This window comes from Rattus rattus, chromosome 1 (genome assembly GCF_011064425.1).
Source record: "Rattus rattus isolate New Zealand chromosome 1, Rrattus_CSIRO_v1, whole genome shotgun sequence".
Taxonomy (NCBI): domain Eukaryota; kingdom Metazoa; phylum Chordata; class Mammalia; order Rodentia; family Muridae; genus Rattus; species Rattus rattus.
This window is the reverse complement of record NC_046154.1, coordinates 137,753,121-137,779,322: the sequence shown is the minus strand read 5'-3', so window position 1 is coordinate 137,779,322 and position 26,202 is coordinate 137,753,121.

Sequence of the window (26,202 nt, the reverse complement as noted above, 5' to 3'; positions counted from 1 at the left end):
ATGCAAACCCTTGGATGTAATCACACATGACAGTGAAAAATGAATGTGACCTCAATTCCCCTATTTACAACAAACTGTATTGCAAGTAATTACCTGGAGATATACTATTTTCTCTTAAGATTAAAAAACTATTAGGAAAATGTCAATATATGATTTATGTTCTGTTGGAAAAAAAGCAAAAGAATTGCCTGCTTCATCTTTGGGGACACTGCAGCCCAGTATGAAACCAACTGCCATCTGGTTTATTATAAAGAAAGAAAAGAATTGAAACAAGCCACTTAAATTGTTATTTATCTTATGAATTCAAGTGCAATCTTTATGTGGTTGAATCAATACATTGTGCATGTTAATAAGCATAGACATGCAATGTAAAGATAGTAGAATGCTGATTTATGGTCTGATGTGAAGATATAGAACAATTTAATTTCTCTCTGGTTACACACACACACACACACACAGAGAGAGAGAGAGAGAGAGAGAGGAGAGGGAGAGGGAGAGGGAGAGGGAGAGGGAGGGAGAGGGAGAGAGAGAGAGAGAGAGAGAGAGAGAGAGAGAGAGAGAGAGAGAGAGAGAGAGAGAGAATGAAGTCTGGAATTAGTATGGGTTATTATTGACATACAACACTGTGCTTAAAACAAAATTGGCTATTGTTTGAAACATACATGAAATATTTATTGTGTTGTACACTTATAGAAGACATGTGTATATGTATGTTCAGAAATATATATGCAATGCCCATATGTGTTAGATTCAAATTGCTGTAGTCTGTCTTAGTATTTTAACAGACAACAGGACATTACAACTGACAGACATGATAAAAGCTTCATGAGCTTATGAGGGTGGTGGAAGAACTCTTGAGTGGGTAGAATAATTCATCCCTAAAGATCTACCAGAGCAGATTTTTAAAAAGCTTATATTTTAGACTGCAAAGAGTATAGCAAAAATGAATATTACAGAACCCCCTGTGTACAGTGATAAGTTTAAGAACTTGCCCTTCAGAGTTGTCCTCAGTTAACTAAGATGAGCTACTGCACATGTTATGTTCTAGAAGGTTATCCTGTCCTGTAAATGTGGTCAATTCTGATTGGTTGATGTTCGTTTCTGAGTAATCTGTAAAGGGCTATCATATTTTCCCCCAAAACATCACAAGATAGGCCTCCATTGTTGACATTTCTCTCAACACTCTTCCAAGATCCCATAGAACAGGCCACTGTGCTCTGAGAAGTCTGTTACAGCAATATCCAGTACCATAATTTGTTTCAGTCATGGGTCTCTCTCTCTCTCTCTCTCATCTTTCTATCTCTCTGTCTCTCTATCCCTATCTATCTACCCATCTATCTATCTCTATCTCTATCTACCTATCTATATCTATATCTAGCTATATCTCTCTCTGTCTATCTATATCTATCTAACATATATATATATATATATATATATACATATATATATAGCGGAGCACACAGAACTCAGACAGAATGTTAACTGTATGTTAACTGTACTGGAACATTAGGTTTTGAATCAAAAGATAAGTCTCTGAAGAATTATAACACCATCATCTTTTACTGGAGATGATTTATAGTATTTTATATTTGGGTGCCAAAATATCATAAGTTTTATTAGAGTTGATATTATAATAATTTATCAGACTGCCTTAGCTTTTGACAATAGCAAAGAAATGCTCCTTTAAAGTGCATGTGGAATTTGTTCTCCGGATAGTCTGAGGATAGCAATGTCTTGAGGATGGTGGTAAGTTGAGAGTTAGGAGGACTTCTAGAAACCCAAACTCTTTGGTTTAAACCTTAATCATCTCAGTGAAAACAGGTTTTTGCATTCAACCAGTTGCAGGTGAAAATTACTGGGAAAAAATGAACACATCATAACTGTAGTGAACATATGTAGACATTAGAAACTATCTTAACTCCCTAATAACACAGCATAGCAATTTATATAATGCTTACCTAGGATTGGGAATTGAAAGTCATCTAGAGGGGTTGGGGATTTAGCTCAGTGGTAGAGCGCTTGCCTAGCAAGTGCAAGGCCCTGGGTTCGGTCCCCAGTGCCTACAAAAAGAAAAAAAAAAAGTCATCTAGAGATATTATGAATTACACAAGAGGATTTGTATTGGTTATATTTAATAATCACATACTTTTTTAGATATGATAATCCAAAATGGTAGATCTAGCCAAAACATTAATACTCCATTTTTTTAAATAAACCTTTTTTATGAATAGTTTATGTATTTACATTTCTTTTTTATTGGATATATTCCTTTATTTACAATTCAAATGTTATTCCCTTTCCTGGTTTCCTGTCTATAAGTCCACTATCCCCTTTCCCTCCCCCATAAGGGTGTTCTCTCCCATCCACTCCCCTTACCGCCCCTGTGACATTCACCTGTACTGGACCTCAAATCTTGGCAGGACCAAGGGCTTCCTCTTCCATTGGTCTTCCCAACAAGGCTATTCTCTCCTACATACACAGTTGTAGCCCTTGTCAGTCCATATATAGTCTTTGGGTAATGGTTTAGTCCCTGGAAGCTCTGGTTGGTTGGCATTGTTGTTCTTATGGGATTGGAAGCACCTTCAGCTCTTTCAATCCTTCCTCTAATTCACCAAAAGCTGGTCCCATTCTCAGTTCAGTGTTTTGCTGCTGGCATTCACCTCTGCAATTGACATGCTCTGGTTGTGTCTCTCAGGAAAGATCTATATCTGGTCCCTTTCAACACGTACTTTTTAGCTTCATCAATCTTATCTAGTTTCGGTGAATATATATATATATATGAGCCACACATAGGACAGGCTCACAAATAACACAGTTGCTGCAAGCCACCATCCCCTTCCACACAGACATGCATTCCCCCTCTATGAAGAGCTCTTCTTCTTTTTTGGAAGTTCATCTTTATTTCCTGTGGTGCTAAAACTCACTTCTCTATTGAAAAGCCTAAGGAAGTCTTTTCAAATAGACTTTATGCTATTCAAATCTTTTAAAATATAAAATTGAAGGTAAAATTTAGTTTCAAAATGAAATGCTTATTTCTAAAATATAAGAAAGAAAGAAAGGAAGGAAGGAAGGAAGAAAGAAAGGAAGAAAGAAAGAAAGAAAGAAAGAAAGAAAGAAAAAAGAAAAGAAAAGAAAGAAAATTACCAAAGTACAAAGAAAGAAAATTATCAAAGAGTGGGCACAACCTTCAGAGTCTTTTGGTGCTGAAGGTCAGGGGTACTGCATTCTAGGGGCAAACCCCAAAATTACTTGAGTGTTGATAATGCTCAGAGAAACCTTGCAATGTATGTTTAGGCAGAACATAGTAGTTATTTCAGATATAACATGACAATTATTTTTACTTATAACTTCGAAATTATTTTATGTTAAGCTCAGGTAAACAGTCATTATTTTGTTTAATTCAAATGGATCATGATCAGAGTTGTGAAAGTCTGTAATGTTTTACCAAGACTTATATTAATATTGGGAGCAGAGAAGAGGACTGAGGTATATCCAAACAGACACAAAATGAAGTTAGGACAAGATGGTATTGCCTTAGATGCTTCAGTTTAAGGCAGACTCCCACTACATCCACCAGACCAGCCTTGCATTTTGAAATCAATATGCCCTTCTGCTTCAGTCTCTCAATTAGTTGAAGCTACTGGTATGTGCCACCAAGCCTCATTACTGACTCCCTTGAGATCAATTTCCATGGACCTCTACAGCAGCAAAAGCTGCCAGCTGGTACTAGCAGATGCTCTCGTGAAATCTAAGAGGTGTCCATATTTAAGCCAGTTCCGTGATTATAATCTGAATAAGAAAATTGTTTGAACTCCATGTAACATATGTATTTTTCTTACCACTTGCCATTTAGGTTGGCACAAATTATCCAAAAATATTCTCACAGAACTGCAATTTCCCAAGTTTATTAGTTTTTTTAAAATATTGTTGGGGGCTATAATATATAAACTTATATGACCCATATAAGTATTAAACTACGTGACACTGCCTATTTGGTGCTGTCCTCTGCCTAGTCCAGATAAAATAATTCCAAACAGACATTACCACTTATAGTTCTAGAGGACAGTTCTTTCTTCAGTGTTAAGAACTAATGAAAAGTCTAAATAGAGGCACTCTGAAATAGTAAATAAATCAACTAAAAAAACAGATCACGCACAACAAAGGCCTTTCATATTGAAACTTACTCTGCTCTGTAATTGTTTTTCTATTATTAAAGCATGTATTTAGACCTTCCAAAAACTATAGAAACTGCTATTTCTGATTAAACAGAATGATCCAATTCTTCTAAATACCTTCCAATTTTCACTAAATACCTAAATGAACTTGCATAAAACACAGCAAGTAGAGGAACCACTGATAAGATAGAGTAGTTCATTGACCTTGAAGAACAACTTAGCTACAAATGTGATACTTTTCTCCCTGTCTCTGATGACCTCAAACAGTGCTGTAGAATTTCAAAGTGGAAATACATACATTACAGACAAAACCAAACTATAATACTTAACTATGACAGACCATTTCAGTCAAAGTAAGGGATTTAAACTGTGTAATCTTAGGGAAAATAATATCTTGAAGTATCATGGATACTAGAAAATGCACATCATGCTGGCTCAGGGAAATAAGCCAAAGAACATAGCCAGATTGTAGACTGTTGATCGGCTGACTATAGGATGACAATTGTCTTCATCTCTTTATATAGCATTTCCATAGCATGTTTGTACTCCTCAGGATAACTTTGCCACCAAATTAGAATAAGGACTCATTGCCCTGGAGGGAGAATATATGAAATGCAACTATTTTAAAACATTCTGTAGTTGCCACAATTTTCCAGCAGGAGTACATGGATAATGTACTAGTGAAAGATGTACAACCAGGTCTTGTCTTTGTATTCAACTGTTAGATAAAAGTGCTTCTACTTACAGATGGAGTCCTCATAGCCTCAGAAGTAACCTGGTGTGGAGAAAGTACAGGCCCCTTCTAAAACGTGGAAGGGTAGAGAAAGTTCCTGAGTAGTAACCTTGAATCTCTGAGGAAACTCATCTCTCCTTAGTAACTAAGTTTTGAGACAACCCTTGCAAATGTTTAGCTTTTGAAGGTGTACAGTAAAAGTACACCTTGCATGTTGGAATGGGAATGTCTTTTGAACCTCTTCTGGAGACACTGAAGGCCCCAAGCCTAAGTCAAAAATGGTTACCAATTCAGAAAAGTCAGGATGACTGATCAGAATATCATCCACATATTAGAAAACATAAGGTAGTTTTGTTATGTGTGGGCTTCATAACCTCAGCAACATATTCCTGACACATAGTGGGTCACTTTTTCATACCCTCAAGCATAATTTTCTATTAGAAGTGCTATGTAGATATACTATGCTTAAGAGATAAGGTTCCCTTATTGGGGTTACTACCTCTGTGGTAAAAGACCATGGTCCAAAGCAAGTTTAGGAGAAAAAGGTTTATTTATCCTTCATTTTTGTATCACTGTCCATCTTTGAGGGAAGTCAGGACAGGGACTCAAGCAGGGCCAAAACCTGGAGCCAGGAGCTGATGCAGAGGCTATCGAGTGATGCTGCTTACTGGCTTGTTCCTTGTGGCTTGCCCAGCAAGCTTTATTAGAGGATCTAGGACCATCAGCCCAGGGGAGTACCACACATAATGAGATTGGTTCTCCCTTATCAATCACTACATATGAAAATGCCCTGCTGGCTTACCTGAAGCCCAGTCTTATGGAAGCATTTTCCTAATTGAGCTTCCTTTCTCACTGAGGACTCTAGCTTGTGTTGAGTTCACACAAAACTAGCCAAAACAGAAGGGCAAAGCAAAATTTTTCAAGATCACTAGGATATAGTAGAATGTGAAAATAAATAACAGTATAATTCAACTACAATTAACTGAGACGATGACGGTATAGCAGTGAGCAAAGGCAGCAGGGCTCATTGACTACACTACTTTATTTATAGCTCTTAAATCCTACAACAGCCTCCATTTATCTGTTCTTTTAATGATGGAGATATGAGTGTTCCAAGGACTATCTGAATGCACTGTGTCTGTCCTATAATTATTTTCCCACCAAAGCAATATCAGGAGTCAAGTTTTTACCAATGATTGGTTTCTGATACCTTCAGACTATGTCCTCTGATAGTAAAGTGGTCTGATGAGCAGGTTTTCCTGATGGATGCCTTGTAGCATAAAAGTTCTGGAATATCCCAATCCTATGTTATTATAATGACCTTAAGGATTTGTGGGAGTAGCTGTACCTTGTGCTTTACCTAAACCCATTAAAAAGTTAAGGCCCTGGAATAGCATCTAATGAGAGAAATTGTGGTCTGGGCTATAAAAAGGACTCCAATTTGGCTCAAGATAGACTAGCCCCCCATAATTTCATGTTCATATTGGGTAGATGATCTGACCTAAAGACACCTTGGTCCACTTTGGCATCTCATCTATGAGTCATTGCAGAAATTTATGAAAGTGTCTGTGACTCACCTGTAGGCAATTCTATCTAGCCATGACTTTAAGGCAGGAATGTTAATTTGTTAGTAGGCTTGTAAAAGATAGTGGAAATGATGTCAGGCCCCCTCATACCCCGAGGGTCAAGGTCTACATGGCTAAAGGCTTTCAGGATCTAATTATACAAAGAATGCCCTTTGTGAGGAAATGGCCATGCAATCTATGGAATCACATATATGAGTCCAAACCAAAAGTTAAAATGAGAAAAATGTTGTGGTCATTTGGCAATGAATCCATTCCTCAATCCTGATCCCATGTCCTCTCAATTAGCCAAACCCACTGTCACTTCTGCAGACCATGGTGTGTCTCCAGAACATAGTCTAACAACCTCAGCTTTCCCCCAAACTCTCCCCCAAAATACGAATAACTAACTTAGCTGTCTCAAAATTTCTCTTGTACCTTGCTCTATCTAGTCAAGATGTGTAGAGCTGTGCCCCTTCTCTACCTTTATGTATATGATTCTCATGGAAACTTTCCCTCCTTTGACCAATGTGAGTTCCTCATGGCTGGCTGTATGTTCCTATTCAAGTAACACTTGTAACCATAAACTCAGTGAATTTACTTTATACATTTAAATCCAGGAGCCTGGTTCGTTGTAAATGATTGAACAAGAAGACTAGTTTAGGTAACTAACCTGTGTGTGTGTGTGTGTGTGTGTGTGTGTGTGTGTGTGTGTGCGTGCGCATTTGTGTGTGTGTGCATTTGTGTGTTTGAAGGGGGTTCTATGTATGAGAACAGTTTTAGGCTATGAAAGTGCAATAAGAGAACACAACAATCACTTTTGTAAACACTGTCAACATCTGCACACAAAGCTGGAGAAGGCTTTGATATACTTATGAGTCTGTATCATTGGCTTCCATGAGCTCACGTCATTAAGTCACATTCACTCTGGGCTTCCTCTGCTCCTCACAAAACACTATTTGCTATTTCATACAGTTCTGAAGTACATCAGAACTAGAGCTTCTTAACGTCAGGTTATAATCACACCTCTGCAACAAAGGTAGATTCATCTTTGCTGCCAGGCATGAGAACCTCCAGCCTGTGGTGATGAGGTAGCCCTGATCATGTGTGCATGACCAAACCTATCTTTTCTTGAAGGACTCCACATGGCTGTAGCCAAATGACTATTCATCCTGATCTGTAGAAGCCAAGGAGCCTCATAGTGTCCCTATCCATCTTTTTACCCCATTCAGCCATCTATCTTTGTCCCCTTTCTTACACTGACAACGCCTGCTTATATAGACTCTTAATCTCTTTATCAAGTAACTGTCCTGACGATCCCCAGTGCTTCCTTCAAACTGCATTCTCAGTGGTGGCTCTTGCCTTTAATCCCAGCACTCAAAAGGCAGAGGCAGGTGGATCTTTAAATTTGAGGCTAGCCTGGTCTACAGAGTGAGTTCCAGGACAGCCAGGGTTATACAGAGAAGCCCTGTTGCAAGGAACCAAAAATGTACTTTTGTTCTTTTTGTAATTTGGCAGGCTGAGAATTTCTCAGATGTTTAGTGCTCTATTCAACTAATCTCTTCTTTGAAAATACACTAACTTACTACGATTTAAGGCACACCTCCAATCCTTTCCTTAGAATCACCTCTATTAAATGACCATTTGTGTTACTTGAAAGTTAGGCTTTCACAAAGTTACAAGAAAAACTTTTAACTGAGTTATTTGTCATTTTTATAGCAAAGGTCGCCTTTCCTCCAGTGTCCTGTGAATCATTCCTCACATACATCTTAGACATGTAATGTAGCTAATATTACTACCAGCTATCTTTTCATGGAAATCTAGGCTTATGCTAGCATGCACCTTGAAGCTCACCTGGCCTCTATTTACTTTTAAAGCTCCTTCTGCCTTTCTGGTTACTTGGCACAGCAGTATTCTATTTCAAAATATCAGACTTGCATTTGTTAAGTTAGACTGTCATAAAAAAGCTCTTACAGGCTTTGTGACTCATAAAATTCCCCATAATTTCCATGATATGGGGTCTCGGAAGTCCAAGTTCAGGATTTGAGCATGTTTAATTACAGTCATGGTACCCTTCCTGCTTCGTATATACCTTCCTTATGACTTTTTCCCATGTCCTTTATTTTCTGTACATGTGGCCATATGAGAGAGATCATGTTAGGTCACAACCATCCCCAAGTCCAAAAAAGAACACTCATTAGATATAAGAACCTCCTAGGCAATGTCCCTGGATGAGCCCAGCTCCAAAGAAATGGAAGATCAATTCCTGTAAACTTATATATTTGTATCATCTTTTAAAGATGTGGAAAAAATTACTACACAATGCTCCTTCTAAATGCAAATCTAATGCCACTTCATTTTCAGTGAGAAGCTAGCCTTATGTGTAGTTTTCCACTTTTGTGGACTAGGCAGTCCATCTCTTTCCCCCAGTTGTTGTGGTCAGTTGCAGTGAGCTGGATTCTGACCTTCCATACTCATCCTGTTGAAAGCAGGTGACACAATCCAATGTCCTTGCATGAGTATTCATGTCTGCAGAAGACCAAGAGATCTTTCTTCTTTTACCTGGCATAATTAGGTAGATCTCTGATTCTCCAACTAGATTCCTGTCAGTGAGATCAATCAGCAAGTTGAGTCTCAAGATGACTAAATGATACCAAGTTAGCACTATCTGCCTAATCTACCCAATTAATGTTCAAAGTGGCCCAATGGGAACCTGGGCCTCAATTTCACATGATGCTGATGTAGGAGGAGGTATCAGGAATCCAATAATCCTGTCTGCCAAAAATACCCAGGCTAACCATGACAATAACAAACCATTTCCCATGTCAAGAACCAAGAAGATCACAGCATTCATAAAAAGAAATCAATAGATATCAGCAATGAGACAGATCAAAGGCTGTAATTCTATGATCCTGTGTTTAAAGCAGCTATCATAATGCTTCAACAATTGAGCCATATACTCCAAAAGCAATGAAAGACAGAAAACTTTGCAAAGAAAAACAAATCATACATATATGTATATATATGTATATATATATAATCAAATGGAGATTATAGAAATGAAAAAGTGTAGCATCAAATTAAAAAAATGCTGGGTGAGCTCAGTAGAATGGTGTAGATGACAGAGAATAGAATTTGAACTTGAATGCAGGTCAGCAGATTTTATCCTACCTGAACTATAGCAAGAAAACTTGTTTTAGGAAGATGACTAGAGTCTCAGAGACCATGGACGAGAGCCATCAGGTTAACATGAGTATAATCTAAGTCCCATGAAGATATGATGAAGTAGATTAAGGAAAATATTCTAAGGGTAAGTTAAAACTTCACAAATTTGGCAGAGCATTAAACCTACACAATCCAGAAACTTAGAAAATACCATGTTGGATTGTATTACTTAAGGTTCTCTAGAGTTACAGAACTTACGGATAGTCTCTATTTGCCAGAGTCCAGCCTCGACACAGGATTGGAGTTCTCAACTGGAAGCAGGAATATCTGCAAGGTGCATAATAAATATACACAAACTACTCTTTGGGTACCAACTGACGGGCAATTTCAAGACTTAAAGTTACTTTTTCCTCCCCCCCCCTCTCTCTTGCCTGCTTGCTTGCTTGCAGCTTGAGGCTGCACACACTGCATTCTCTTGTGCACTCTGCTTTTTTCTATTGTGCTTTTCTTTTCTCGGACTCCCACACTCATGCACACCTCTGTTCATTACCCTTTCGTTCTCTCACACGCTGTTCACACACACCTCACACATATCTCACACACACCACATTCACTCTCCTTTCACTCACACGCACAATCTTCATACACACCTCACATTCTCTCTTCACTCACTCATGTTCTTCTCGTGCTCTCATTCGCTCTCACATTCACTCTCAGATTTGCTCTCACATTGGCTCCCTCATGCACCCTCATTCACTCACTAGCCTTTCTCTTGTTCCAGTCTTTTATTGATAATCCAAAAGCAGGTAGATAAAAGACATTGTATAATTATCGCCAAGAAAAATTCAAAAGAATAACCACATCCCACAAAGAATTAAGAATTACAATTGTTCCCCAAAGTTCCAAGCTTCCCCTATTCCCAGGCCTGTAGCCAAAATAATAATAATTGCAAACTTATCATTATTTAAACTTTAATCTTTAACTTATTATACTTCAGAGCTCATTGCTCTGAGGTCAGCTACTTGCATTTTCCTGTGAAGCTCTAATGATAAATGACATGGGCAAACCTGCCAGGCAGTGGCCAGAAAAAATCAAGCTAACCCTTAACTCAGTAATTCCACTAGCTTTCTGTTCCTTGTACACAATGACTCTCATAAGAGTACCAGTACTTTGACTTAGTTTTACTAGTGTATAATTTTATGAATTTTATACTTCCTTATCCAGGAACCACTCTCAAATGTTATATAAAACTTATTTCCTAATTTCAATAACTTTTTCCTTTCTAGAGGTCCCAATGTTGGCTCTAATTCATTTTCTAATAATTTCTTTAAAGTTTCTTTGCAAGTCAAGCATTAATTTGGAACTACTATTGTGCAGTTATTACATTGTTTCCAAGATGAGAACACACAGCATGCACATTAGGGCTGTGCTGTGCTATGCTGTGCCCCTATGCCTCAATTTCCAATTGTTTAAGAATCATTACATCAAGGAAAATCTAGTTTCACAGAATTTACCAGAGCAGAAGGAGAAAGAAATAGGAAAGTCAGATATAATAGAATAATTATGCATACCAAGGCCAAGTGAAAAGCAATCACGCACAAATAAAATCTATACAGTCATTGTCTAGTGCTAAGGTTAGGAGAAATGGGAACAACCTCTTTTTACAAAGAGCTGCTGTGGGTTACTGAGATGTCTCCGTCCTAGCCTACTGCAAGCATCCTCTTATTTCAGATGGTGGGTCCCTTGGATGGATATGTCTCCTGCGTCTCAGAATCCCAGACACCATCCTTTTTTACAAGGCACTGCCATGGGTTTCTGAGATGTCTCCATCCCTACCGACTGCTGACAGTCCCTGTCATCATATGCTGTCCCCAAGCATTTATATTGTAAGGGAATTTGTTGATGACATACAGTCTGTATTTCAACTCCTCAACAATGGATGACAGCAGCTGTGAATGGAAGTCCAAGGATATAGCAGTTGCTCAGTCCCACAAGGCAGCAGGCAAAAAAATAGCCTCTTCCTTTTTCCAATGTCCTTATGTAGGTCTCCAGCAGAAGGTGTGGCCCAGTTAAAGGTATATACCACTGTGCCTGGATCTGTAGCTTGCTTTGTCCCAGATGACCTTGAACTCAGAGATCTCCTTGCCTTAATCTCCTGGGATTCATAGCCACCATGCCAAGATCCAGGTCGGAAACTTGTATCTCCCAGCATGAACACAGTTGAGCTTTCCAACTCAACTGTAGAGTTGTAGTTCATTCCAGATATAGTCAAGTGGACAACTAGGAATAGCTACTATATGGATAAACTCAAGTATTTGCTAAGGAACACCAAAATTGCACTTCTGGAAGGTGAACACAATTTTAAAATAATTGAAATCAGCAAGGGTATCAAAATGGTAAACTTTCCATTAATTCCCATTCCAATTGATAGTAAATTTGTCAACAGAAAGATGGTGGCATAAAGGAAGTGGTTTAGTCATTTTCAGGCACTGATGGAAGACAATTGTCAGTTGTACAAATGAAATCTTGTGAAATGAAGATAAAATAGTGCTTCAATTAGGGTTTTTCTGCTGTGAATGGACACCATGACCAAGGCAACTCTTATAAGGACAACATTTAATTGGGGCTGGCTCAGAGGTTAAGTCCATTATTATCAAAGCAGAGATATGACAGCATCCAGGCAGGTATAGTTGAGGAGGAGCTTCTTTATCTGAAGGCTATGAGCACAATATTGACTTTCAGGAAGCTGGATAAAGATCTTAAAACCCGTGCCTACTGACACACCTATTCCAACAAGGCCACAGCTCCAAATAGAGCCAATTCCTGGGCCAAGCATATTCAAACCATTGCAAATAGAATCATTTTCAGACCAAAAGTAAATTGTCATTTATAAATGTAGGTGGCTATTATTCCTTTTTTTATGCTGTTTTACTAACACATTTTGTATTTGACTATTTCATACATATCCCATGATAATTTGTATGACTAACTTGGTTTGCCATTGCCTCTTATTCTCAGATGCCATTTTGCTAAGGAGCCAGAAAACTACAGAGGAGCTGTGCAACTCATTACGTGGTCATACCATAAACATCTGCTTAGCTTCCAGAATTACCACAGGACAAAAAATATTTAGTTAGGCAAAATATTTGTTTTTGAGATATTTATATTTCCCCTTTGGAGGTATATTTGGAGCTGTGACAGCTAAGCCTTTTGTTGGGAGATGGAAACAAAGTGTCAAAAAGTTTATCTACAAATATGTCTACAATTCTGAATTACAGACTTGTTTTGATTTCTGTCCTAACATAACACATATTGTCATTTAAAATGAAGATTTGTCCTTAGTAACAACATAATAATAAATGTTAATAACTTAGTGAAAAAAACAAGTTTTCCACACCAATGGTTAGTGATAATAATACAAATGTATCCTACATGGCATTCGAACCTCCCATCAAAACAAACATGGAATATGAACTACTTTCAAATTCATATTTGAATGAAAAACTTGGCAAAAGAGTCAAGAAGTATTACAGGTAATTATGGCGATAAGTTCACACAAGGAAGGAAAGAAACACCAAACAGTCCATAGGTAATTTTCCAACACTGTGAGAGTCTGGAAATCATTGACTCTGGGTGACAATGGGAAGAGAGTGAAGACTTCCCAGCAAAAGGAATCAGGACAAATCATAGAAGTTGGCAAAAATAAGCTGAAAGAATATTTCACCTATCCTCACACCAGTCATTCTGACTGCAAATGCTGGCGAGGATTCCTCCAGGCTTGTATCCTTCAAAACCAATTAAATAGTGACAAAACCACACAGAGAAGGTAATCACCAATTAGATATTACTCAACATCCACATACACACACACACACACACACACAGAGTGAGAGATACACACATACACCTACACATATACATGCCAACACATTTGCATGCACAACACATGTACATGCTCACACACAAAGCATACCTACAAATGATTGCAATAGATTTGGAGTAAAAAAAAAAAACTGTCTCTAACAAGTAATCATTTTCATTTAGAGAAGATTTCTAGGTCTGTCCATAGGGATTTGTCAGAATAAGCAAGCAAAGGAAAAGAAAAATAAAGACATATTGTGAAGAGCAGCTATAATGAAAACACCAGAGATTTATGTGCATCAGCAGTAGCCTCTGTGTATCCTCTCATTCCAGTAATTAAAAGTAGTTACTTTCTCCATCAGCCAGCAGCACCCTCAGCAGCAATATTCTGCTTATCCATAGCTACTATTCTCCAGTAGTGCTGACTTCCTTGCCAATTTTAGGTGCATTTCCCTCTATAGGAAATGGTTGATGAATATTCCCAGATAGGCAGACCAACTGCATTATCTGTAGTGACCCATTCAAAATAGAACATGAAGATATAATGATCAAAAATTAAAATTTTCAAGGTGGCAACAGCTGACTATTAAAATGTTGCTCAGATCAGAAGCATCACTCTCCCTCATCAGAGACCTTTCTTCCTATAGTAGATGGTGATAAATACAGAGACCATCAACTGGACAATGTGCAGAGAGTGAGAGACTTTGGAGTACTCAGCCCTGATTGGGTTATCTCTACACAGTTCAAGAATTTACTGGAAGAGAAAGAAGATAAGAAGAGCCAGGGATGGTAGGTGACTCCAAGAAAAGAGTATCCTCCTGGCCCAACAGAGCTGATGCATGTATAATAGAGACTGTGATGGCATACACAAGGCCTGAGCAAGTTCAAGCCATATAAAATCTGAACACAGAGAAAGGGAATTTGGGTAGGCACAAAATTCCACTTCTAACCTAGAAGTTACTCATTATTGGTACCTGCTGAGAGGGAAATTAAATCACTTGTAGTGACTTTGTAGAGGGAAACACACCAAAGACCTTCTCTTGAGATTCCTGTAGCTCCTTGCACTTCCTGGAATGTGAGCTGATTGGCAGAGCCTGTGGTTTCTTCTGGACTGGACTGTTGTTATTGATTCGTGAATGGTGTCTGGGAGTGGATCAAGCTACTACTGCTGATTTGTGTGAACTGAACTGCTATATCCTGACAATAAAGATCGGAATTTCCCCCTAAGTACTATTTGTAAAAAGGTCACATCCCCGTTTGTCCTACTAACCTTTCCTTTTCACTATCTTTGGTGACTAGTGGATTAGAAGGCTGGTTATAGCATTTAGGAACTCTTATTAAAGTAGGTTTTAAAAAAATCAAAGCCTACAAGAATTGAAGCATATTGTGGAAGTTAAAGAAAAGCAAGAACTAGAGAAATTTAAAAGGTCCTGAAGGAGATGATTCTATTTCCAGGGCAGCATACAGTTAGAGAGAATAAGATTTTAAGCAGACAGTATAGAAAATAATCTACAGAAAAACAGCAATGTCATTGTATTTAGCTATAAGAGATTTTTGGTAAAATGAATATCACTATTGGTGATAATATTACCAATCAAGAATTCAGAGAAAATAACATAGACCTGAAAGGGACATTCTAACTGAACCATGAAATTTTAAAATACAGATGCTATGGAAAAAAGTAATCAACTATGTTTCTCTTCCTGGCCCAACAGACCTGATGTATGTATGTACTCACAGAGAAGTTTAACTTTCCCAGAACATTCCATAAAAGACAATGTGGTAGGTCATCAAATTCTCAATGAAGATATAGTTGCTGTTATACACACCAGGGCGTTTATATATTTGAACCTATACCATCTAAAGAACATTCAAAACCCATCTCTTTTAAAGAAAGCCACTATGGAATACACTTCCAATTTGACAACAAAAAAAGTGTATAATAAGGTCTGGAATTTTGGAGTTAGAAAACTGGAATAGAGTCAGAGGTGAAGGGTCTTCTGAACTGTTAGGAGCAAGAATAAATCTACTTTCTCATACTAGAAGTACTCTCATACTTTCTCAAGTTGGAAGTCCCAAGTCATGGATTTGCATGACTGGTTTCTTCTGAACCAATATCTTTCTCTTTCCTCAATGTCTTCATATTTCTCCATCTAGTGAGTTCTGTTCCCTGCTCCTCATTAAGGTAACAATTAGACTGGGTTAGGATCTACTCTAATAATTTCAGCATACCTGAATTACCTCTTTTAATATCTTATTTTCGAGTATAACCACACTCCAAGGTGCTGAATGTCAGGACTACAACATGGGAGGTTTTGGGGGACATGCCTCTACTTGTAGCAGAAGTGAAATACTCTGAATAAGAACGGATAACTGCAATTGCAAAGGGTCAGAAGCATCAAGCTTGTATGCCTGTATATGAGACTTTCATTCCAGCCATAAAACATTTTTAATCACAAGAATTTTGCCTAGAATAAAGTCACAAGAATTATAAAATAGCATAAAGAAAACAAGACAGATTGAGGACTTACAGAATACTGTTTATAAAGATTGCCCCATTATATCCCTGTGACAGTCAATAGTGAAAACAGTCACGCATTCTCCCAACAAAGCTTGGACATTGCCATCTCTCTCCATATTTGATTCCTACAAATGTCTAGACCTTTCAGTAATATTTTATTTCTTGATTATTCTCTGTGGTCCGCTTTGGGAGGCATCAATCACTTCCATTCTTAGAGTTGCTTCATTCAAATTAAAAATAAAAACCATAACTTCAGAATAATTGGTGCCAATTAATAGTTAATCAAAAGACTCACTAACCAGCACAGACAGCATGTGTTATGAAACACAATAAATAATAAAAAGAAAAGAAATTTGTAGTGAGCTACATGTATGGAACTAGGTAAACAGAGATACAATGAGAAGAGGAAGCATTTCCTTTGAACTTGTATCATTTCTTCTTCTCTTTTATTCTTCCTTTTTTATTTTTCCTTCTTTCTTTTACATTTTTTTTTTGCTCAACTCTCCCAGTACTGTCATGGGATTTTTCTCATTCCTGTGTATACCCTCTTACCACCAATTCCCTGAAGAGAAAATCTCTTATGCACCGTGTAAAGGCATTCACATGTCAATAGAAAGCTATTGTCCAGTGAACTGAGGCAGGGTTAATAAGTGGAACATCTGGGATAGAAATTTTGGGACTGAGTTGGGCTAGAGATTCACCTCCATTGCTGAAGGAGATAGTTGCATGAAACTGAGGAGAGGGATTCAACCATGTAGCAGGATTTAGCTTAGAATAAATGGTTAAGTAAATTATGAGCTAGTAGGGAAACAAGCCAAAGCTATTGGCCTAGACATTTATTCACATATAACAAGTTTCAAAGTCATTATTTTGGGAAAATTATATGCAGGATAGAAAACCAGCAGTTACATTTCCCCACAACTCAACAGCTTCCAGTGTAGTTTGGAATGGTAATCTAGGCTAATCCCTAGATCTTAGATGACCAGCTTTATGATCCTTGACACTTCGTCTACTAAGTCTGCATCTGGATAGATGTACACAGTAGCATTGCTACATTGATCCTCAACCTTGAAACCAGATCCCAAAATTGTATTCCTATTTACAGTGGGATGCACACCCAGTGGGATTAACAATCACTTGCAATTAGCAATTCAATATGCAAAAGTTAATATGTCATAATAACATCAGGACAAAAGTATAGTAAGAATCACATGATTGTATTAATAGAAGAAAGAGCAAATCTAAGTTATTTCACACAATGCAACCATTCTTGATTAAAGCATTCAGAAGTTACAATATTGAGGAATGTACTCCAAGCCCTAAATATGTTTATTCTTTAAAGTTCCATACATTCACACAAAGTATGCTGATCATGAACCTCTACCATTACCTCTCTCCAATACTCTGCACACACAGGCATACCTCGGCTATCTTGTCAGCTGTATGGCTGTTGAAACACAGTCCATGAATGAAGTGAGGGGATTTCTGAGAGCTTGTAAGAAATTCCAACTTGTAACTTCTGTCATTACATGCCATAACATGAATTTGTTCATGGAATATATTTTTTATGCCCCTCCCAAGTGTAATACAGGTTCAGGTTCACTTTAGATTACCCATCATTTCATCCATTATTACTGAGAATGGTTTCATACCGTGGATTTTCCTCAGGACTGTGTAAGCCTAAGTTCATGCAACCTTGCCCTTGTGAAAGTTTATAAATTAAACTCAAGTGAATTTTTCTCACAAAACCTTGCTTAACCTTTAGAATCCTCTCAGAATATAAATGGTCAGATACTCTGAATAAAGTTGGCTATTATATGAGATTTTAGATGGCTTCATTTTAGGCTTCCAGGTTCACATTACCAACTAAAGTGGGAGTAATGTCCTGTCTTTATTTTATGTTTTTTGTTCTTATTAATAATCCCTTAAGTGCAGTATATATACATATATGAACACTGTGCCATCCACAGGGATATAAATGACCTACTAACTACCATATGCCCAAATGGACACTCCCTCCCTAAGTGTCCATCAATGCAAATAGTTTTCCAGCAACAATGGAGACTTAATAACAACCCCTCTACCCAGCTGAAATTTTGACTGCTTTGATTTTGTGCAAGTAACCAGGTAACCATGGCTGTTGTGAGTTGATATATGCATAAGATATGCAGATGTCAGTATTTCTCACATCACAGCTACTCCCCCATCTCCCAATCCAGTGGTTCTTTCGGTTCTCTCTTCCTTAAATAGTGGGAAGTTGCTGTAGATAATTGCCTAAGCCTTATGAAAACACCACTACCAGAGACACTCCCCATCCTTAATCTCCTACCCCTCCCCACCACTAATTTTGATGTTGGCCATCTTAAGATCTCTGACACCCTTTCTTTCTTTAACAGAAGACAGAAATGCTAGTCCCTGCAGCTCTCAGATAGTGTAGCTGAATTCCACCAGGAATTTTGCTTACCTGGGGGTTTGCTTACCTTGAGGTTAGTTGGAAGGGTGAAGGCCATCTGAGAGAAGAAGGAGAATGCTAGAAACCAGCAGTCATGGGGGGCTATGGAAACAGGTGGAAAAGAATTATCCTCACTAAGTCTGTGAATTAGTTCGCAGAAGTGCCCAAGATTAATGGATTCGTGATGTGTTCCCAACAAAGACTTCTTTAGGCCTACCTAATATGCTGGTGTTATACCCTGATTTGAGGGTCTCCAAAGACTACCAGGGGTCTAACTCTTATGTTAAAGCAAAGAGTCTTTATTAAAGCTTTATCTTGTACCCTCAGTCCACTCTGACACAGTGGGGTAGTACAGAATTCCACAAACACCTAAGACTCATCCTTTTTAATTATGGTTACAGCAGGGTGAGGAACTTATCAACTTGGCAATTACATGAGTGACTAACAATGATTTCAGTTGTCTAAAGCAATCTATCTATATTTATCTATAGACTCTGAAATGTTAGGTATTTTCCTGCTGATGGTCATGTCTAGGGTGGTTCTTCCCTGGAACAGTTTGTGTTTTTTCCAGTAATTAGAGTTTAACCTGAGGGCAGGGCCTAGTGTATAAAATGAAGGTTTGGTTACAAGATGGAGTATGTCTTGTCAGGTTGGGGCCCTCTAGTAGTCCTCTACCAATGTTCCTGGGAGGTGGGAACAAAAGATGCTTTACTCACTCTTCTTGTAGGTGAGGAGTGCTGTGGTGACTTGAATATTCTTGGCCCAGGGAGTGGCATTATTTGGAGATGTGGCCTTGTTGGAGGAAGTGAGTCACTGTGGGAGTGGACTTTAAGAGATTGTCCTCCTAGCTGCCTAGAAGTCAGTCTTCTCCAGTTTGTCTTTGGAATAAGATGGAATAAACAGTGTCCTCCAGAGCCATGCCTGTCTGGGCACTGCTATGTTAGCACCTTGATGATAAATGGACTGAAACTTGAAACCTGTAAGTCAGCCTCAATTAAATGTTGCCCTTTATGAGTTGCCTTGGTTACGGGGTCTCTTCACAGTAATGGAAACACTAACTATGACAGGTGTCTTAAACAGCCCTGAAAGTGATGCAGTGACTTAGCTTTGATGATAAGCTTGTTGTTGAATTTTATTGAAGTGGTGACTACCAGTTACTAGGGTTTCAGTATTTGAAAAGGTATGCTGGATTACTGGGGGGAAGTGTGCTCTGCCTGCCTGGTCCAATGCCATGCTCTGTAGCTGTGGACGTTGGGGCTTACCACTGTGATAGGTTTAGTGAAGTCATAAACAATGTCACAAGCTTGGTCTCTGCTCCAATCAACTAACACTATGTGATTAGAAATCTATAAAACAATGCCACTAGATCCTACTATGTACAAATAAGCTGTTTTTTTTTTTAAGAAAATTAGGTATTAAAAAGAGAAATGTCTGTTTCAATTTGCTCAGTGTAAGAAAATAAAATAATTTTATTAGATGGGCATAGGAGGGCATGCTTCTTCAATTTTTGGTTCCTTGATTCATGCATTACAGTCTTAAGATCCCCAATATCAGTGTAGGCTTCTCTGCACTCCCATGACTGCTGCAACAGTCCCACCCTCTCCCTATGCTGGGGACCACACAGTCTCTGCTTGTAAACTCCAGCAGAGACAGGATCCCCAGAAACAGACCATTTTTCTTTTAATAGCTCAATCTGCAAGTTTCTTCCTATCATCAACTAAGACAAACCTAAGACACTGGGAACTAACTCTCAAGATGGACTTAGAGGCAGCCTGTAGCCTGCAGGCTACACTCATGAATTCTACATGTAAGATTCTGAAAGTCAAAAGCAAGTTCACACTCAAAAATACCTACTTCGGGGTTTTTTGTTTGTTTGTTTTCAGTGTTCACAGACTATGAACATTCAGGTCTCAGGGCAACCAACTTGAGACTTCATTTAATCCCTGTTGAAATTCTCAGCAGCAATTCCTAGGATTCTCACTTGAAAGCCAACCAGGCCTCATCTGTGATCAAAAGGGAAGTTGAGAGGGATGAGAACTATCATCAGATTGTAATGTGAACTAAGAAGTTAAGCAAAATGGGATACAAGATAAAGCAAGAATTAATCAATAAATTACAAAAGCTACACATTCAACACACACACACACACACACACACACACACACACACACACATACACAAGACACTTTGCCAAAAACTATACACCTATCATTTTAGCCAGTCCTTCACTAATCCCATGAGATAGTTACAAAGCTTTCCCCCTCATATCAGTGGGGAAGCTAAGGAAGTAATAAGCTTAGAGATTGTTTTTAAGGTCATGTGCCTCCTAAATGATAGACTACAAACAGGTCTGAAGTGAAAAGTGGGCTGCTGTGGCTTCCAACCTGGCAGTGGACAAAGCAAGAACAAGGAGTCAGGGATCCCAGAGTCTAGTCTGGATGTTGCTATTTTCCCTCTGCTTTCAACAGTTGATGAAGTCTGGGGAAGGAGAGGAGGGGAGATGGGGAAGACTTGATTTGTTTCCTTGTGCATCTCTGCCTCTCTTCCCATCTCTCCTCTCCTGGACTTTCCTTTCCTTCCTCTTGTTCATCTGTCCTCTTCCTTCTTTATTTCATCTCCCCCCACTCCTCCTCTCTCCCCTCCTTTCCTCTAAAACTGTAGAATGGCGCTAGATTAAATCTTCAGGCCTTTTTTTATCTCACCCAAATCTATGCTCCAAGTAGTTTAATGAACGTGATTGTATGGAGCAAGCATCTGTGAGAGTTTAGACATATCTCTGGGATAAAAACCGTTTCTATAAAGTGAACTAAAATGCTTTACTGTACTTTCATGAAGGTGGAGAAGTAAGAAGTAAGGAATGTGGGAGTCTGTGCTCACTGTGAGTTTGTTGACTATGTGACTCAATTACTTTCCAGCAGGAGAGGGAAACAAGCAAGTCTTTTGACTGGAAACATTGCCTCATGATGTTTTAAATGGCACAGTTGACATTGTTGGGTTCCAGTACCTTCTCATAGACAGTTTCTGAATACGTTTTTCTCATTTGCATAAGAAACAATTGAGTGTCACAAAAAATGAGCCCTATTTGACTCAGTGTTACAGACAGGTGGCTACATCTTGTGTTATTCTTCCCCTACCATTTAATACCTATAGAGATGAGACCCCAAATAAGCATTTTCCCAGATTTCTCCAGGAACTATAATTATAGTTCAAAATGAAAAATCATCTTTTCCTTTTGCAATAATATTTTCTTTGCTGGAATATGAATAAATGATCAAAATGCAGCTGTTTCTAAATGATGGTATCTTTCACACAGTCCTATAGAGCTGTAGTCCTTACTCCATTGAACACAATTTTCAAAAACACATCTTAACAGCCATAATCCTCACTCATTGATACAAATCCATCTGATGTACTTACAAGTAGAAAAGATGAGTTTTTCATAAAGTTCCTTTGCAGCACATGCTATAGTCATTTGCACATCCAAAATCCTTCATGCATAGTCACAGCTATACAAGTAAATTTCCAGTGATAGTTAAAGGGAAAGGCATTGAAAGAATTGATTGTAAGTATTGAGAGGGGTTTGATGCTGGAAAGAGAAATTGTATATATCAAGCAAATGCAGAGGACCAAAAAGATGATTTCCAGCTTTTTATAATACCACCTTCGCATTGTTATTGAAGCATTTCCAAACTGCTGAATTATAAATAGGAAGGAAGCCAGAAATTACACACAGGTGCAAGAAAATGATAGGTATGAATGGCTTAGAAATGGGTTTCAAAGGCACCAGGAAGATATTTTTGTGTCTTTCAAACAGTACTATCATAAAAAAAAAACCACTGACACCTAAAATTCCTACAAAATAATGACCAAGCCACTTAGATATCTCTTCACAAATAATTGACCACATGTCAAAAAATCATATCTTCATTTTCTAAGTGCAGCTATGAAGCTGTTTGCGATTCAAATTAAACTACCTTTTGTTGCTCTAAAAATATTCAAGTTACAATATGTCACACAAATGCAGAGTAATAGAATAATTGTGATAGTATATGGTACAATACTTCATATTAAATTTTATGCTAGGTATTAAGTGAGTGGTTAAACCTCCAGAAGTCTTATTAATATTCATATTCATCATCAAGTATGCAAACAAGTTGGAGATCCCTATGTAACTTCCCACCCAAAGAGCATTCCTGGTACATGGATGTTATATGGATCCCTTATCTGCCATCATCTTCCAGTCACAAAGGGGCTGCCTGGAGTCAGCAAACCCAGGCACCTGATTCCTCTCAGAAACTTCCAAGATTCCTCCTTCTCACAGAGCATGACTACACTTGTCCTCATATAAGCCTATGAAAGTTGTAAAGACAATCATCTATAGAACACTGACAGACAGATACAGATGAGGAAAAGGCATATCTAGGCCACTACTCTGTCAAGGGAAAAGAGAAGAATCCAGAGCTTCCTATGACTCTTCACACTTGCTCAGTCACACTCTAACCTTCAGTGTCTTCTGGAATCTGCAATTACCACCTTAGTCCCCATTCCTTCAAAATTGGCTTTGACTCTTAGACAATTCAGCCTAGAATAGGAATTATATGGGATATCAGTAACCTCATGCTAATTGAAATAAATTTCAAGTATTCTAATGAGAACATTTTGAGATATAGGAAAGTTTAAAACAATGAATGTCACGAGAAATGGGGAAATTCTTGACATATTTGCCCTGGTTTGGTAAAATTTTGGAGTAAAAAAATGTAGACATTTCAAACCCTATTTCACTGTCATGCAAAGCCATGAAGACACAAGAAGATGTCTAATGAATTCTCATATTCTGCACTCATGAATGGAAAATCAACAAAAAAAATCAAAGACTGAGAAACAGAATGAGTTGTTCATCAGATCCGTATTTATATAAATGTTGTGAGTCAGTGAGATGTTTCACTTGGTTAAGCAATAGCCCCCAAGTCTGACAAACTAGGTTCAACCCCTGGAGCCCACATAATGAAAACAGAGAATCATTTTTTGCAAGTAGTCCTATGACCTCCCTATGTACACTGTGGCATATGCACATTTTATTTGTGGAAATAAATATAAAAATAATATAGGAAATGGAGGGAAGGCTCTAATGCATGCATGGTCACAGTAGATGAAGAAAGAAGACCACACCCATAATAAATAGAGAAAAGGGATTCAGTACCTATTTTTATTCTGGCAATTCTAAGTAATTTCTTATATTTTAAAATTTTGTTTATCTTCAGAGATGGAACATGAGGGATTTGACAAGTACTTCATAACTTTGTTGATTTTGACGGTCATATAAGATATTTCAGGCAAGCAACAACAATAAATTTCTGTAAGCATAGAAATAATGCAGGCTGGGAAAATCTGATACATCACAGACAACACTGAACACAGCTTTGAGCAGAAATGCTGACGATGCATCAGGAGTCAGCAGAATTTTCTAGTTATTTTGTTCAAATATGCAACTTCCCCTAAGATCACACAGTCTTCCCTTCACTCCCACACTTCTTTAGCTACCCCTTCCGATCGTTACCTAACATCTTAAGTAAGAAGTCTACAAAATATGCTAACTCTTTGTCTCTCTTTATCCAGCCCACATAGCTTCTAACACTGACTCCCAAAATGCATCTCCAATTCACACTTGTTTCCCAGTTGGTGTCCATCCTTTCTATCACCTCTTGCCTGGGTAACTCTTAAGTCCTTTGTCCTCCTTTAGCATCCTCATTGTCCAAAGTCTACTAGTCCTTTCTAATAAGTGTGTAACAAATCACTTCAGGTCTTAGTTTTTATCCATGCCCCCCAGAGCTACTGTAGTTTTACTATAGTTATAAGTCAGGAATTCCAGTTAAGAAATGTATCTAGTAAGGTATGTTGAACAAGAGGAAATGTTAACAATAAAGTTTCTTTGGCTTTATTACAAATGACTTATCAGAAAACTACGTTCAAGTTATTTTTGTCTCTATTACCAAAAGTTTAGGTACTATTTGTCTTAATCTCTTGCAGATAGGTTATAATAAAGTAGTTAAACTAAACATCAGACAATAGAATGCAAAAAATTATATGGTCTATTTCCAAAAAACCCTCTAGAACATAACCTGATATATGGATTTTTTAGAAGATTTTGTTTCCCCTTGAACCATGAGTAAAAACCTCTGAATGTTTGGTGAACCTCCAATCATCAGGTTCCCTGAAGAGCCCATGTCGTCTAGCAGTTCATCCACATACTACTACTCCAACACACCTAATCCAACCAGGCCACAACTCATAATAGTGCCACTTCCTGGGCCAAGCATATTGAAACCACCACAGTCAGCCACCATGTGGTTTACTCAATTTGAAGGAACAGAATACAGGGATGTAATGTTTATATTAAGCGTAAATTGATTTTTCTGTATTTTTCACTGATCCATTTAATAAAGCTCACAGGACAATAAAAGTTTATTGCTTCTTTTGCAAGAGAGCTAGCTATTCCCTTATTTTAAAAGAAATCTCAATTCTGCAAGATATTGAGTTCTCAGTGTAAGCTCTGGGCATAAATGCCCTCCCAACATCCTTAAAGAGCACCACTGCAGACTTGCTGACTCTGGTAGTCTCTGCCTTCAGCTTTCTATTAGCCAGGATGCTACTAAAACATGATTGCAGATTTAGGCCTACTCCTGACATCTTCCCACAGGATATGAAGCAAAGTGAAGCCAGAAAGCCAGTCACTTACTGCTCTGTAAGTGCTTCTTTATGACACTCTGGGCTAGTATGTTTCATCTGCAATGAGAGCAAAAACTAGGCAAGTGCTATGGGCAAAACTCTTTTGTTAACCCTGTTTCATTTAGTACTAAGATTACTAAGGTAACACATTACTTTCATATTGCTGTTTTAAGTTTATCAGTCAAATCAGCATACTACATTATAATTCTATAACAGACCATTAGATTAGAAGTCCTGCATGTTTTTTTTTTCTAGTCCAAAGTTTCCATTTTTGGAAGAGTTACCATCTTGTATGGAGAGTCCAGTGTTTTGTTTCCTTGCTCATTTGACTTATTTCTTGCAGTTGCAAGGACAAGATGTCATTGCTTGTTAACTCTTGGTTAAAGGCCATTCCCACACTTTATGGACCCTTTTCTCCATTTCAGTGAGTTGAGCTCCTCCCTTGCTTCAGGTCTCTATTAGCTATTCTTCCAACTTTTCTGCTGTTCACAGCTTATATTAAGGGTCCATATATTTGTAACAAGACCACCCAGATAATCCAGGGTAGCATTCCTCTTCAAAGTCAGTGACTATCAACTATGTTTCTACCATGACAGGTCATTTAGCATAGTTGTAAGAGAAATTCCAAGAAGTGAGTTAGTTGGGAGTCAAGTTTCTTTGTACATAGGACTATACCTACATTAAAGCAGGTGAAAGAAATCTGTATAGGTCTCCTAGATATGGGTTTCCAAATGCTGATCTGTCATATAATGAAAGCTTAGTTAGATGATATTAATGAAATCTCACAGACTGATACCACAAACATTCTTATTACAAACATGTGCCCTTGGTGCTCATGCACTTTCCTCTGATTATGCCAAAGTGGAGGGTGATGGACCTAGGCACATCTTTAAGCAATCCTTAGTGCTACAGAAAGTGTGACTCATGTATTTCCATAGACAAAGCTCAAGTGAAGTGTTCCCCATTCCTTAGCTAGCATTGCTGTATCTCCTAGAGACTCAATATGA